Source organism: Aplidium turbinatum, chromosome 13 (genome assembly GCF_918807975.1).
Source record: "Aplidium turbinatum chromosome 13, kaAplTurb1.1, whole genome shotgun sequence".
In the NCBI taxonomy this organism is placed as follows: domain Eukaryota; kingdom Metazoa; phylum Chordata; class Ascidiacea; order Aplousobranchia; family Polyclinidae; genus Aplidium; species Aplidium turbinatum.
Genome location: NC_137484.1, coordinates 4,862,664 through 4,872,631, shown reverse-complemented (window position 1 = coordinate 4,872,631; position 9,968 = coordinate 4,862,664). Strand labels below are relative to the sequence as shown.

General features: G+C 37.4%; 1 pseudogene; it reads left to right on the top strand.

The window, feature by feature from the left end:
- The first annotated feature begins 1,756 nt into the window (after positions 1-1,756).
- On the top strand, positions 1,757-2,881 carry LOC145782385 (leukocyte elastase inhibitor pseudogene; annotated as a pseudogene).
- The last annotated feature ends 7,087 nt before the right edge of the window (positions 2,882-9,968 follow it).

Here is a 9,968-nt window from a genome sequence, read left to right as displayed (position 1 = left end):
CCCCTTTGCTCTTTCTTCGAATGTTGTGTATAAATTTAGCTGTTTGCGTGACGTAAACCAGACATAGGCTACATTGGTATGTTAACCAGACATTTGTTGACAAGGGCCGGGGAGCACTTAAACCCAAACTTAACAACCAAAAGTGCAATTAAAGAGCACATCGCCTCTTGTGAAACGGGCACTAACAATGTCTCGCTCGACCAATTTAAAATCATCTCTCGAGGCAGATCTGAATTTCAGACTAAGATCATGGAAGCCTTAAAAATCAAACGTAATAATCCGTCTCTCAACCGGTAGTTATTCGCCTGTGGCTCATCGTTCCTCTTGTGTGTGTTCTGATTGTTTGTCAAATGCCTGTAGTTTACACTTCATGTCATCTGTTTTCCACCGTATAATTTACTTGTAATCATTCCTGTGTTACTCGTTAAGTTTGTGCTTTTCAGTCTGGAGTGTCGTTAGTATACAGTTACAGTTATAGTGCAAAGTCAAATTTACCTTACAATTTTCATTTTATGTGTATTGCAGATATGTAATTCCTGATGAGGACACACGTAGCCTACGTGTCGAAAACGCTAGAGTTTATTTTTAATTATGTTATATTTGTGTATGTAATACATCATGTTAAACCCGCTGAAGTTACTTTGTTTTATTTCTCTATTGTCAATAATTTTGCTCTAACTTTGCAAAAAAAGCAACCTCGTAGGTCTAACGTTTTTATATCAAAAGTTATTAGAAAATGAAAGTGTGGATGGAATAAGTCCACACGTCAGGCCATTGTTGGCATATCGTTGGCAATGTTGGACAAATTCTCCAACATTGTGCCAACACACGCAGCAAATTGCCAACGCAGGCCCAACAATATATATTTGCTAGGTGTCATATAACCAAAACAAGGTCAAACCATATTTGAGAAGGTCCGGATACTTGCAACACTCCACAAAAGAAAACCACTTACTTGGATTTAGTGTTCTAAACTGATGCAATCTAACTGACACAGCCTTTCATCAGTCACCATTCACCAATATTATATAAAGTAATAATGCTGTGAGTGAACAACAAAAATATAGCTATTCATGGTAGGTAGGTTATTATAAGTTACATAAGAAAACGACCCAGATAGCCACTTTATCTTGTCCAGATCTGGGCCATACAAAGTGGCTGTCTGGGAACATCAATATGGAAGATAGTTAAACTACCGTATATAACGTTAAGGCTCTGTCAGCACAAATTTAAAAACGTTTTAGTAACTTTGGTAGAAACCGTGAAACGCTTAAGTTGGTTGTTTTGGTAGGCCTATGACGTAGCCAAAAATTTTTTTCATGGATCGAGAAAAAAGCGACTACGTCATAGAAGCAGGACTGTGAAGTCAAAGAAGGAACTCACACCGTTCGTGATCGATGCCAACTCCGTGCCACTGCAAGCCAAAATTTTGTTCAGACTAGATTACAGAGTAGGCTATTGATAACTGTAAAGTATTTAGTTAAAAGAAAAGCATTTTTGAAATATTAGATTACTTATATAATGAACTTTGAAGTTCCACTAATTAAATAAAAGTTATAAGGATTTAAATAAAATGCCTGCTACCTCGTTGTGCATCTCGACAAAAGCTAGTAGGACCAAACAAGTGTATTTCATGACAGAACAATGACAGCTTCGATATTTGCTATAGCTTAGGTAATTTGTCAAAAATTGCGCTAAAACATACATAATAATTGTTTGTGTTGTTTCATGCCCAAATTGTTTGAAATACAGCATTATGGAGGACTCTCATGAAATCCAAGACCTTTTTAACTTTGCCGTCCGACTCTATCAACAAACTGGAAAAGACGCAAGTGGAAATATGGTCATTTCACCTCACAGTGTGTCCGTTGTCCTGGCGATGCTACTCGGTGGGGCTCGGGAGAATACAGCCAATCAGTTGATTGCTGTTTTAGGCCGGCATGGATATGAAGCCTTGCGTAACTTGAAGTCACTTCAATCAGCAAAAGGAGGTGATGAAGATGGGACAATTTTTTTGTCCGCAAATAAATTGTTTTTTGAACAAACTTTTGTTATCCAAGAAAATTTTCTGAAAGAAAGTGAAAAAGATTTCTCAATCTCAGTGTCATCATTAGATTTTAGAAAGAAAGCAGAAGAATCGAGACTTTTTATTAACGAATGGGCAAAAGAGCAAACCAATGGAAAAATTAAAAATCCTCTTCCTCGTGACTCCATCGATGCCTTAACCAAGCTGGTGATAGCAAACGCTATTTACTTCAAAGGAATATGGGCAAAAAAGTTCCAGAAAAGCAAAACTGCGATGTCAAAATTTCATTTGAGCAAAGGCAAAAAGTGTCAAGTGAAAATGATGTCACAGCAAACAAACCTCAAAATCCATCACGATCGTGATTTTGGAGCTCAAATCGTAGAGTTGCCTTATAAAAATGGACACGTGTCGATGATTTTGATCGTCCCAACTGAACGTTTTGGTTTGAAAAGTCTTGAAGCAAAGTTAAGTTCAAAAAAGCTTCAAAATTTCATAGAAAAAGTTTCATTGAAAAACGTGGCTTTATCGCTTCCGAAGATGAAAATAGATTTTAGTGTTGATCTTGTTTCGGCTTTCAATACTTTAGGTGTGAACGACGTTTTTCATTCAAAGCAAGCAAATCTTAAAGGGATTTCCAGTTTACCTGACCTTTACGTTTCTGGAATGTTTCATAAAACGTTTTTGGAAGTGAACGAAGAAGGTACCGAGGCCGCTGCTGTCACTATAGTTTCTGACGAGTATTTGTGCTTGCCTCCTCCACCGGTTGTAGTGACTTGTGATCATCCATTCATGGTTCTAATCAAAGACAACACCACAAACTCCATTTTATTCATGGGGCGAATCGCATCTCCTTAATAATTGGAAACATGTAAGTAAATCTGTTTTCTTCTTTGAATAATGAGATGACATTTGTCAAGTTTTTCTTTTTTAAAATTTTACCCTGAGCATACAACTATAGGAGCGTAGTCAAGGGAGGCAAAAGGGGAAATTGCATCTCCCAAACAAATATTTTAAATAAACATTTCACCTTCAATATTATGATGAGTTCTACTGATGCAAATTAAGCTGAACTATCACAAGATGTATAAAGTGACAATCTGCTTTTATTCCGACGTTTCTTGAATCAGACAAGACTGACTTCTTCAAGGGGCTAAACCAGGTAGTGAGTAGGCTACTTGTCTAGCATGGAAAAACACAGGACCAAGTCGCTTTGAAACCTTTCTTGACAACAAGTAATTTTTTGCCGTCTTTAAAAAATCCCTTCAAACAAAGCGAAATCTCAGGTTTAGTGTAGCCTACCAAGTATCTTGTAATAATTACAATTTAATTTATGTCGGCCAAACAAAATGAGATCTTTAATCTCGCTTTAATGAACACAAAAGAGGTTTCAAATATAAACGCCTGGAACATTCTGCTCCTTGCATGCATGGCATAACTTCAGATAATATAATAACTTGGAGCAGTTCTAAAATTTTAAAAGTTGAAAATGATTATAAAAAACGAATGTTTTCTGAAAGTTGGTTTATCAATTACAAGCCTCATGTAATGAATCGCAATGATGGCATCTCTTTTCTTGCTATCTACAAAATAATATTGTAGGCCTAAGTGCTTATTTGACGTTTTTAAATTAGTCTCATGCTGATTGTAAACTGTGCAGCAGTGCGTACACAATTCGATTCATCATTGCTCATACCGTTCAGGCGTTCACTCTCTTCTCTGCTGTTATTTTTGTTTCTTGTTGATCGTTATCATGTAAACCCCCTTTTTTCTGGTTTCAAACTTTTGCGCAAGATAATTTTTTGCTAGAAGTTGAATTTTCATTTTGTATGTTTAGTTGTTTTCAGCAATATGTCCTGTGTTTTGCCATGCTAAACAGGCAGTTACTACCTGATTTAACCCTTGAAGAAGTCAATCGTGTCTGATTGAGGAAACGTGGGAATGTAAGAGCAGATTGTCACTTTATGCATCTTGTGATAGTTCAACTTAATTTGCACAAGTAGAAGGCATGATCAGGCCCGGAATTAGGGGGGGGCAGAGGGGGCAGGTGCCCCGGGCCCCCCGACTTTTGAAGGGCCCCCCTACGTGGAAAAATGTAATTTTGTGTTATTTTTTCTTCCTTTCAAGTTTCTGCAAAATGCTGTGTAGTGCTGGATTGATGCTACTGTAGACGCAGAGGTGGTTTTTCGCGCCTACGGCGCGAATAATTTTTTTGCAAGAAGCCCCCCGATCTAAAAGTGCCCCGGGCCCCCCATCAGCTAAATCCGGCCCTGGGCATGATGTTGTTGAACTAAATGCCTGGTGAACAACCTCATTCAATTTTTAAACATTTTACCTGTAACAGCATCATTTCAGAAAGTTTTGCTGTTGATTTAGGCCAGGGGTCACCAAACTTTTTTTCTCTGAGGGCCGGATTGCTGCGAGATTAACAGCTGCGGGCCGGATGCAAATTGCGAAAAGATATACAACTATTTAGAATCTCCATTGACTTGAATTGAGCACAATAAATAACAAAGTCAGCGGTGGAATAGCAAAGTTGTGATGAAAATCGAAAAGTTGCTGGAAAAGTCATCCCCTGCTGTGATACACTACAGGGCATCGTGCTCTTGAAAAAACATTACATCTTTCCAAAATTGGCCTGGGCTGTCCCTATTTTGTGGTGGCCTAATGATAAACAGCAACGTCAGTCCTTTATAAAAAGTTTGGTAACTTTTTTCCTTAACAGTTATAGTGCAGCTGTTATTTCGGCGCACGTGGCGGCCGGATGAAATCAGTTCACGGCCGGTTTCGGCCCGCGGGCCGTAGTTTGGTGACCCCTGATTTAGGCTGAAAGTACTCTCACAGAATAAGCAATTCTAAGGTATTTGTTCAAATTTTTCTGGTGGAGGCCCTCCAGACTCCCGAGGGTGCTTTGTCTTTGGCGACTCGTTGTTGGCTTACTTACATGTGTAAGTGCAATAATACTTATTTGCCCTACAGGACATTTTGAGCATAGGCTACAGACAGTAGCCTACTGTAGTTGCGCATGTGACTGATGTGGTGAAAATGAAGCTGCAGAAGGCTGTTTTCTCCTAACTTATTTGTTTTGTTTTTGTAATGTTCCACTTTTGAGGCATCCGAGCATTTAGTTTTTGCAAAAAAAGTACATTTTTGGTTTTTAGTTTAGATAAGCAAAAACAATCAAATTTTGGATTTTGATTGATGACTCTTAATAGGCTATGCTCATTCTTTGCATGAGAAAAGGAGAGTATTTCTTCTTTTCTATTGGGCAGTGTTGTAGTGCTTGCGTACAGAAATATAAGAGTATAAGCCTATACCCCACCGCAATTGAGGCTTCGCCACAATTGAAGGTGCATAATAACAGATTCGCTAACAAATATTACAACAAATGTGTTTGTCCTACCACCGACATTTGTAAAAGTTAAGAATCTATCATCAACTTTCTTGAATGGGTTATGTAGTTTTGTTACATGTCAATTTACATTTATTTTTATTCCTGTAGGATTTCATCCAAAAGTCGAGTTGGACAGAGAATCATTCTGAATTCAGTAGGACAAGTTGTAACAGAAAGATTGGATGTTCAAGAATTTCAATGTTTGACTTCCGGATCTATTGCAGTCCTTTCCTATTCGTTGTTTTTTTTAATTTTTTTTCGTCAAGACATTGGTATATTTTTTGCATGAATGTGTATTGCATTGTTCTCCACATCATTGTTATAGCTATAGCCAGAAAATGGGATGGGATGGAATCAAGACGGACTATATAGTCCGTCTTGGATGGAATGAAAGGCAAATTTTGGAATGGGAGATAGAAAATATTAAAAGATGGAAGGGATGGAAAATTTAGATGATGAGATCAAAGACAATCTTCCATCATTCTGTATCAATTCCAATACCAAGTTTGCACCGCCATATTAACACATACAAAAGTTGTACAATAAATTGAGCAAAAATTTCCGTTTGATTAATCAATCAATGTTTTATTTGTCAGTAATAGGAACATAGGTACCGGTACATGTTTGAAATATGCAAATAATACACACAATGCAAAAGTTACACAAGTTCCCATACCGACAGGGAGACAACGAGACGACCGTACGGTCTGCTAGTCATTTGCCACCCTACGGAAATGACGATTTTGCCATAATAAGCTTACAAGAGAAAAAAAATAAAACGTTAAAACGTTCCCGCGCTTCAACATACGCACCAAAAATAAGAAGAAAAAAAAGAAAAGCGTATTTAAGATAACGTAGACCTAAACACAAATGACAAGTTGGTTTCCATAACACAGGGGTGTCCAACCTTTTTGGCCAAAGGGCCACATGTAGTTTACGAATGGTTGCGCGGGCCACTTGAGTATTTACTGCTAATTTGTAATCTTAAAAATGACTAACTTAAAAATGACTTACTTTTCGTAATGTCTTTTTAGACATTCTTTTTGGATCAATAATGTCTTTTTAGACATTACTTTTAAAGAAATAAAAAAGAGTCAAAAGGCATGTAAATTTCACTCTGTGTGGAGCTACATGTACCTGAGAGGTTAACTGTTATTTTTTTATTCACTTGTTGATTCATTCATATCAGTTTGTATCCTCTGTGGATCCTTCTTTAGTATCATGGGCCAATCCTATAGATGTTTGCTGGTACACCCCTTCATTTTCTTTGAATTTAAAAATGACTGTCTGATGATTTCTAATTAAAACCCTCACACCCAAATTCTAATCTTAGAAATGTGTTTGTACATTTTATGGGTTATATAGGCTAAGAAGAGTGAAGTTGGTTTTAAAGTGGTTTAAGGTTTTTAGTTGAAAGCAAGCCAGCAGCAAAGCGTAAAAAATGTCAAATAGGCAATTGACCCTTCTGATGTTGCCGGAACAGCGAAGTTGCGCGTCCCGTAATGTATTGTCCGGCTGTCCCCAGGTTTATCCACGAAAAACTCGCACAAGTAAGTGCTGCTGAATAATGATGTCACGAAAACTGCCAATCTATGAATCCTCTGATCTTTTTCTTAAGAAACAATTTTTTTTGTAAAATTCTAGCAATAGAAAGTTTTGAACTTCTCTCGCTAAAAGCAAGAAATATTGCTGATTGACTGACTCTTGAAGCACCAGTACTATTGTGTGGAAAAGGGTGGACGTAACAATGGGGAAAATGTGATGCGTAACAATGCGCATTGTGACACAATAAAATTAACTTGAACAGTTGCGCACCCCATGCACTATAGGTATTATAGAGTAATAGAGAAAGAAAGCAAACAATAAATGCCAATTTATCGAAATGCAAGTTCGCCATAAATTACGTTGGCGATTGAGTTGATTATATGATATATGTCATTTCGAAAAATATCACCCGGGCCACTCAGAACCTTCTCGCGGGCCACATGTGGCCCGCGGGCTACGGGTTGGACGCCCTTGCCATAACATATCACTTACGATGCACTGTAGTTTTGTAAAATTAACGTTTTGATCTTTTTTTTGAAACAATGAAATGATTAATTTTTTAGCCTACTTGGAACCTCTGACCAGACCATTGGTCTCAATACGCCAAGTTCTGTGTTTGATCTATTTATAAAATAGTTTGTTGCTTGTTTGATACCTTGTGTTATGCTGATGAATGGATGAAGCATTTGTAAGTAAATCACAATACGTAGACGGATACTGATTCATATGAACTTTGTACATATGTTTTTTTATTTCAATGTTATGTATGTCTTTTAGTTTCAAGATGTTCATTTTGAAAAATGCAAAATTGGTGTGAGCATAGTAACTTCGTTTCGTAATTATTCTTATAACCATTATCACAATCTTGTTCCCACCCGTTGCAGATTTGGACATGTGCGAAGATAAATGGGCATCACCAGTAGCGTAGCCAGGAATTTTGAAAGGGGGGGGTTTTGACCACCCAGCGGCGGGGGGTCTGGGGGGCCTCCCCCAGAAAATTTTGAAAAATTACTTTGAATTTGGTGCATTCTGAGAGCATTTTTAACAAAAATGTGGGTACGAATATTCCTGTAAAATGGTGCTGTCTGGTAGCATAGCAAAAGGATAAGATCATGTTTTCTTCGGCATTTTTTGAAAATAAAGCTATGTCTCTGTGTTTTCTTGTTGCTAATTTTTGGCTGAGATGGTTGAATGTTTGGTATTGGCAAAACCCGCTCTTTTAATGCAATTTTGTTTAAAATTAGGCAATTTTTTTTTTAGACTGAAAGCATCATTCTCAATATCGTGACGTCACACGCGTGCTAAAGGGGGGGGTTGTGACCCCCAAAACCCCCCCCTTGGCTACGCCACTGGGCATCACTAATCAAATCTTCGATTAACATTAAGAGAATGATTTTGCCTCTTGTTAAGTAGAGGTTTCTGATCGCTGGTCCTGCTTTTCCAGCTTCATTTTATTGTGAATTTATCGCTGCGCTATCTTATTGATTTGCACTTAACACTTAGGTCATGGACCCATTGATTTTGCTATGTTCTGTCACTTAGTTTTATTTTGACATGCTATCTTCACACAGTTTCATTTTGTACATGTTGCTTTAGCCATTCGACTCTCATCAACCTTGGTTTGTTTTTGCGCATTGTCATCATTATTTTGTCATAGTAGTTAGGTTCGTGTAGTTTAGTTTAAATATAGTTTAAATTTGCCTATAAATATTCTACGCAGCCAGTTAATATTTACGCAGTATTCTACCAGTTAGTTTTGGCAGTTAGTCTTGGTCAGTATCTTAGGCTACTGCAGATTCATTTATTTATTTATTTAGTGACAGTTTTTAGGTTTTGCTTTCTTATGTTTGCTTTTTAGGCACTAAAGATGCTCTAAAGTTAGAGCGAAATGCATATGCCAATAGGGCTCTGCTGATTTTCCATGTATTTTGTAATAAAGAATGACTTGGAACACCTGTTTTGAATTGCGTGACAATGTCTTTTTATTGCGTCACACTAACTAACACCTTTGAGCAGTGCTTCCGCTTTGAAGGATTTTATCCCGAAATCGGGATTTTTCAACGCTTCGAAGGATAAAAAAAGGAAATGAAGATAGGAAGGATTTTTTAAGGATTTTTAACAATTTTACAAGGAAATTTTGTCTTAAAAAGGGAATTGTTGTTTTTAGTAATTTTAAAGAAAATTTTATTAATATTCCCTTTCAAAAATTCTAACAACGATTAGAATAACGATGCTCAGTTGGTTTCCGTCGTCAGTGGACATCCGGAACCCCTCTTAATCTCTTTTCCATCTTCGCCTTTCTGCCGCTTGATTTCTTTTCTCGCCATTTTGGGAGTTGGACGTGATTGCAGTCTGCAGTGAGAGAGTTAGTTCTCAATTCTTTTAGTTAAAATTAGGTAACCCGTTGATTTACAGTTGAAGTTGAGTAGCAATGACAAAGTTCGCTGAGGTTCGACCTTTGACGTACAGTTAGGTATGATAAGCTTAGGCTAGTGATATCTTTCCGGTTTAGAAAAGTTAGTTTTTGCCTATGCTAACTGATTGTGGTGTCATAATAAAAGAGGCTATGTAGTATGTATACAACATGTATAGTGTACACAGTCAGACTGAGTCAGTATCATGAATAGGCCTAGTATCCTGGAGTTTTTTTTGTCAGTCTCAGATGATTGTGAAGACGTTACTGACAAGGAGAAAAAAGAGATAACCTAGCCAATAGTGTTAAGTTAGCGGCTTAGCGCATCTAGGACAACTAAACTAAACACAAAAATAAATTAATTGTTAATGGATGGATAATTTGTTGAAACTGGACATTTACCACCTGTACATTTTCGCTGTTAGGGATAGGTTAGGAGTCCAGGTAGGAAAGATGAGAGTGGTAATTAGTAAATGATGTCCAGGACTCCAGGTGGTAAATGTCCCAGAACCGACTAACTGACAAGCAGTTTTTGGCTGGACAGTGAACAAAAGAAGTAAATCATGTTATTGTAAAATATGGGCTGCTTTTGT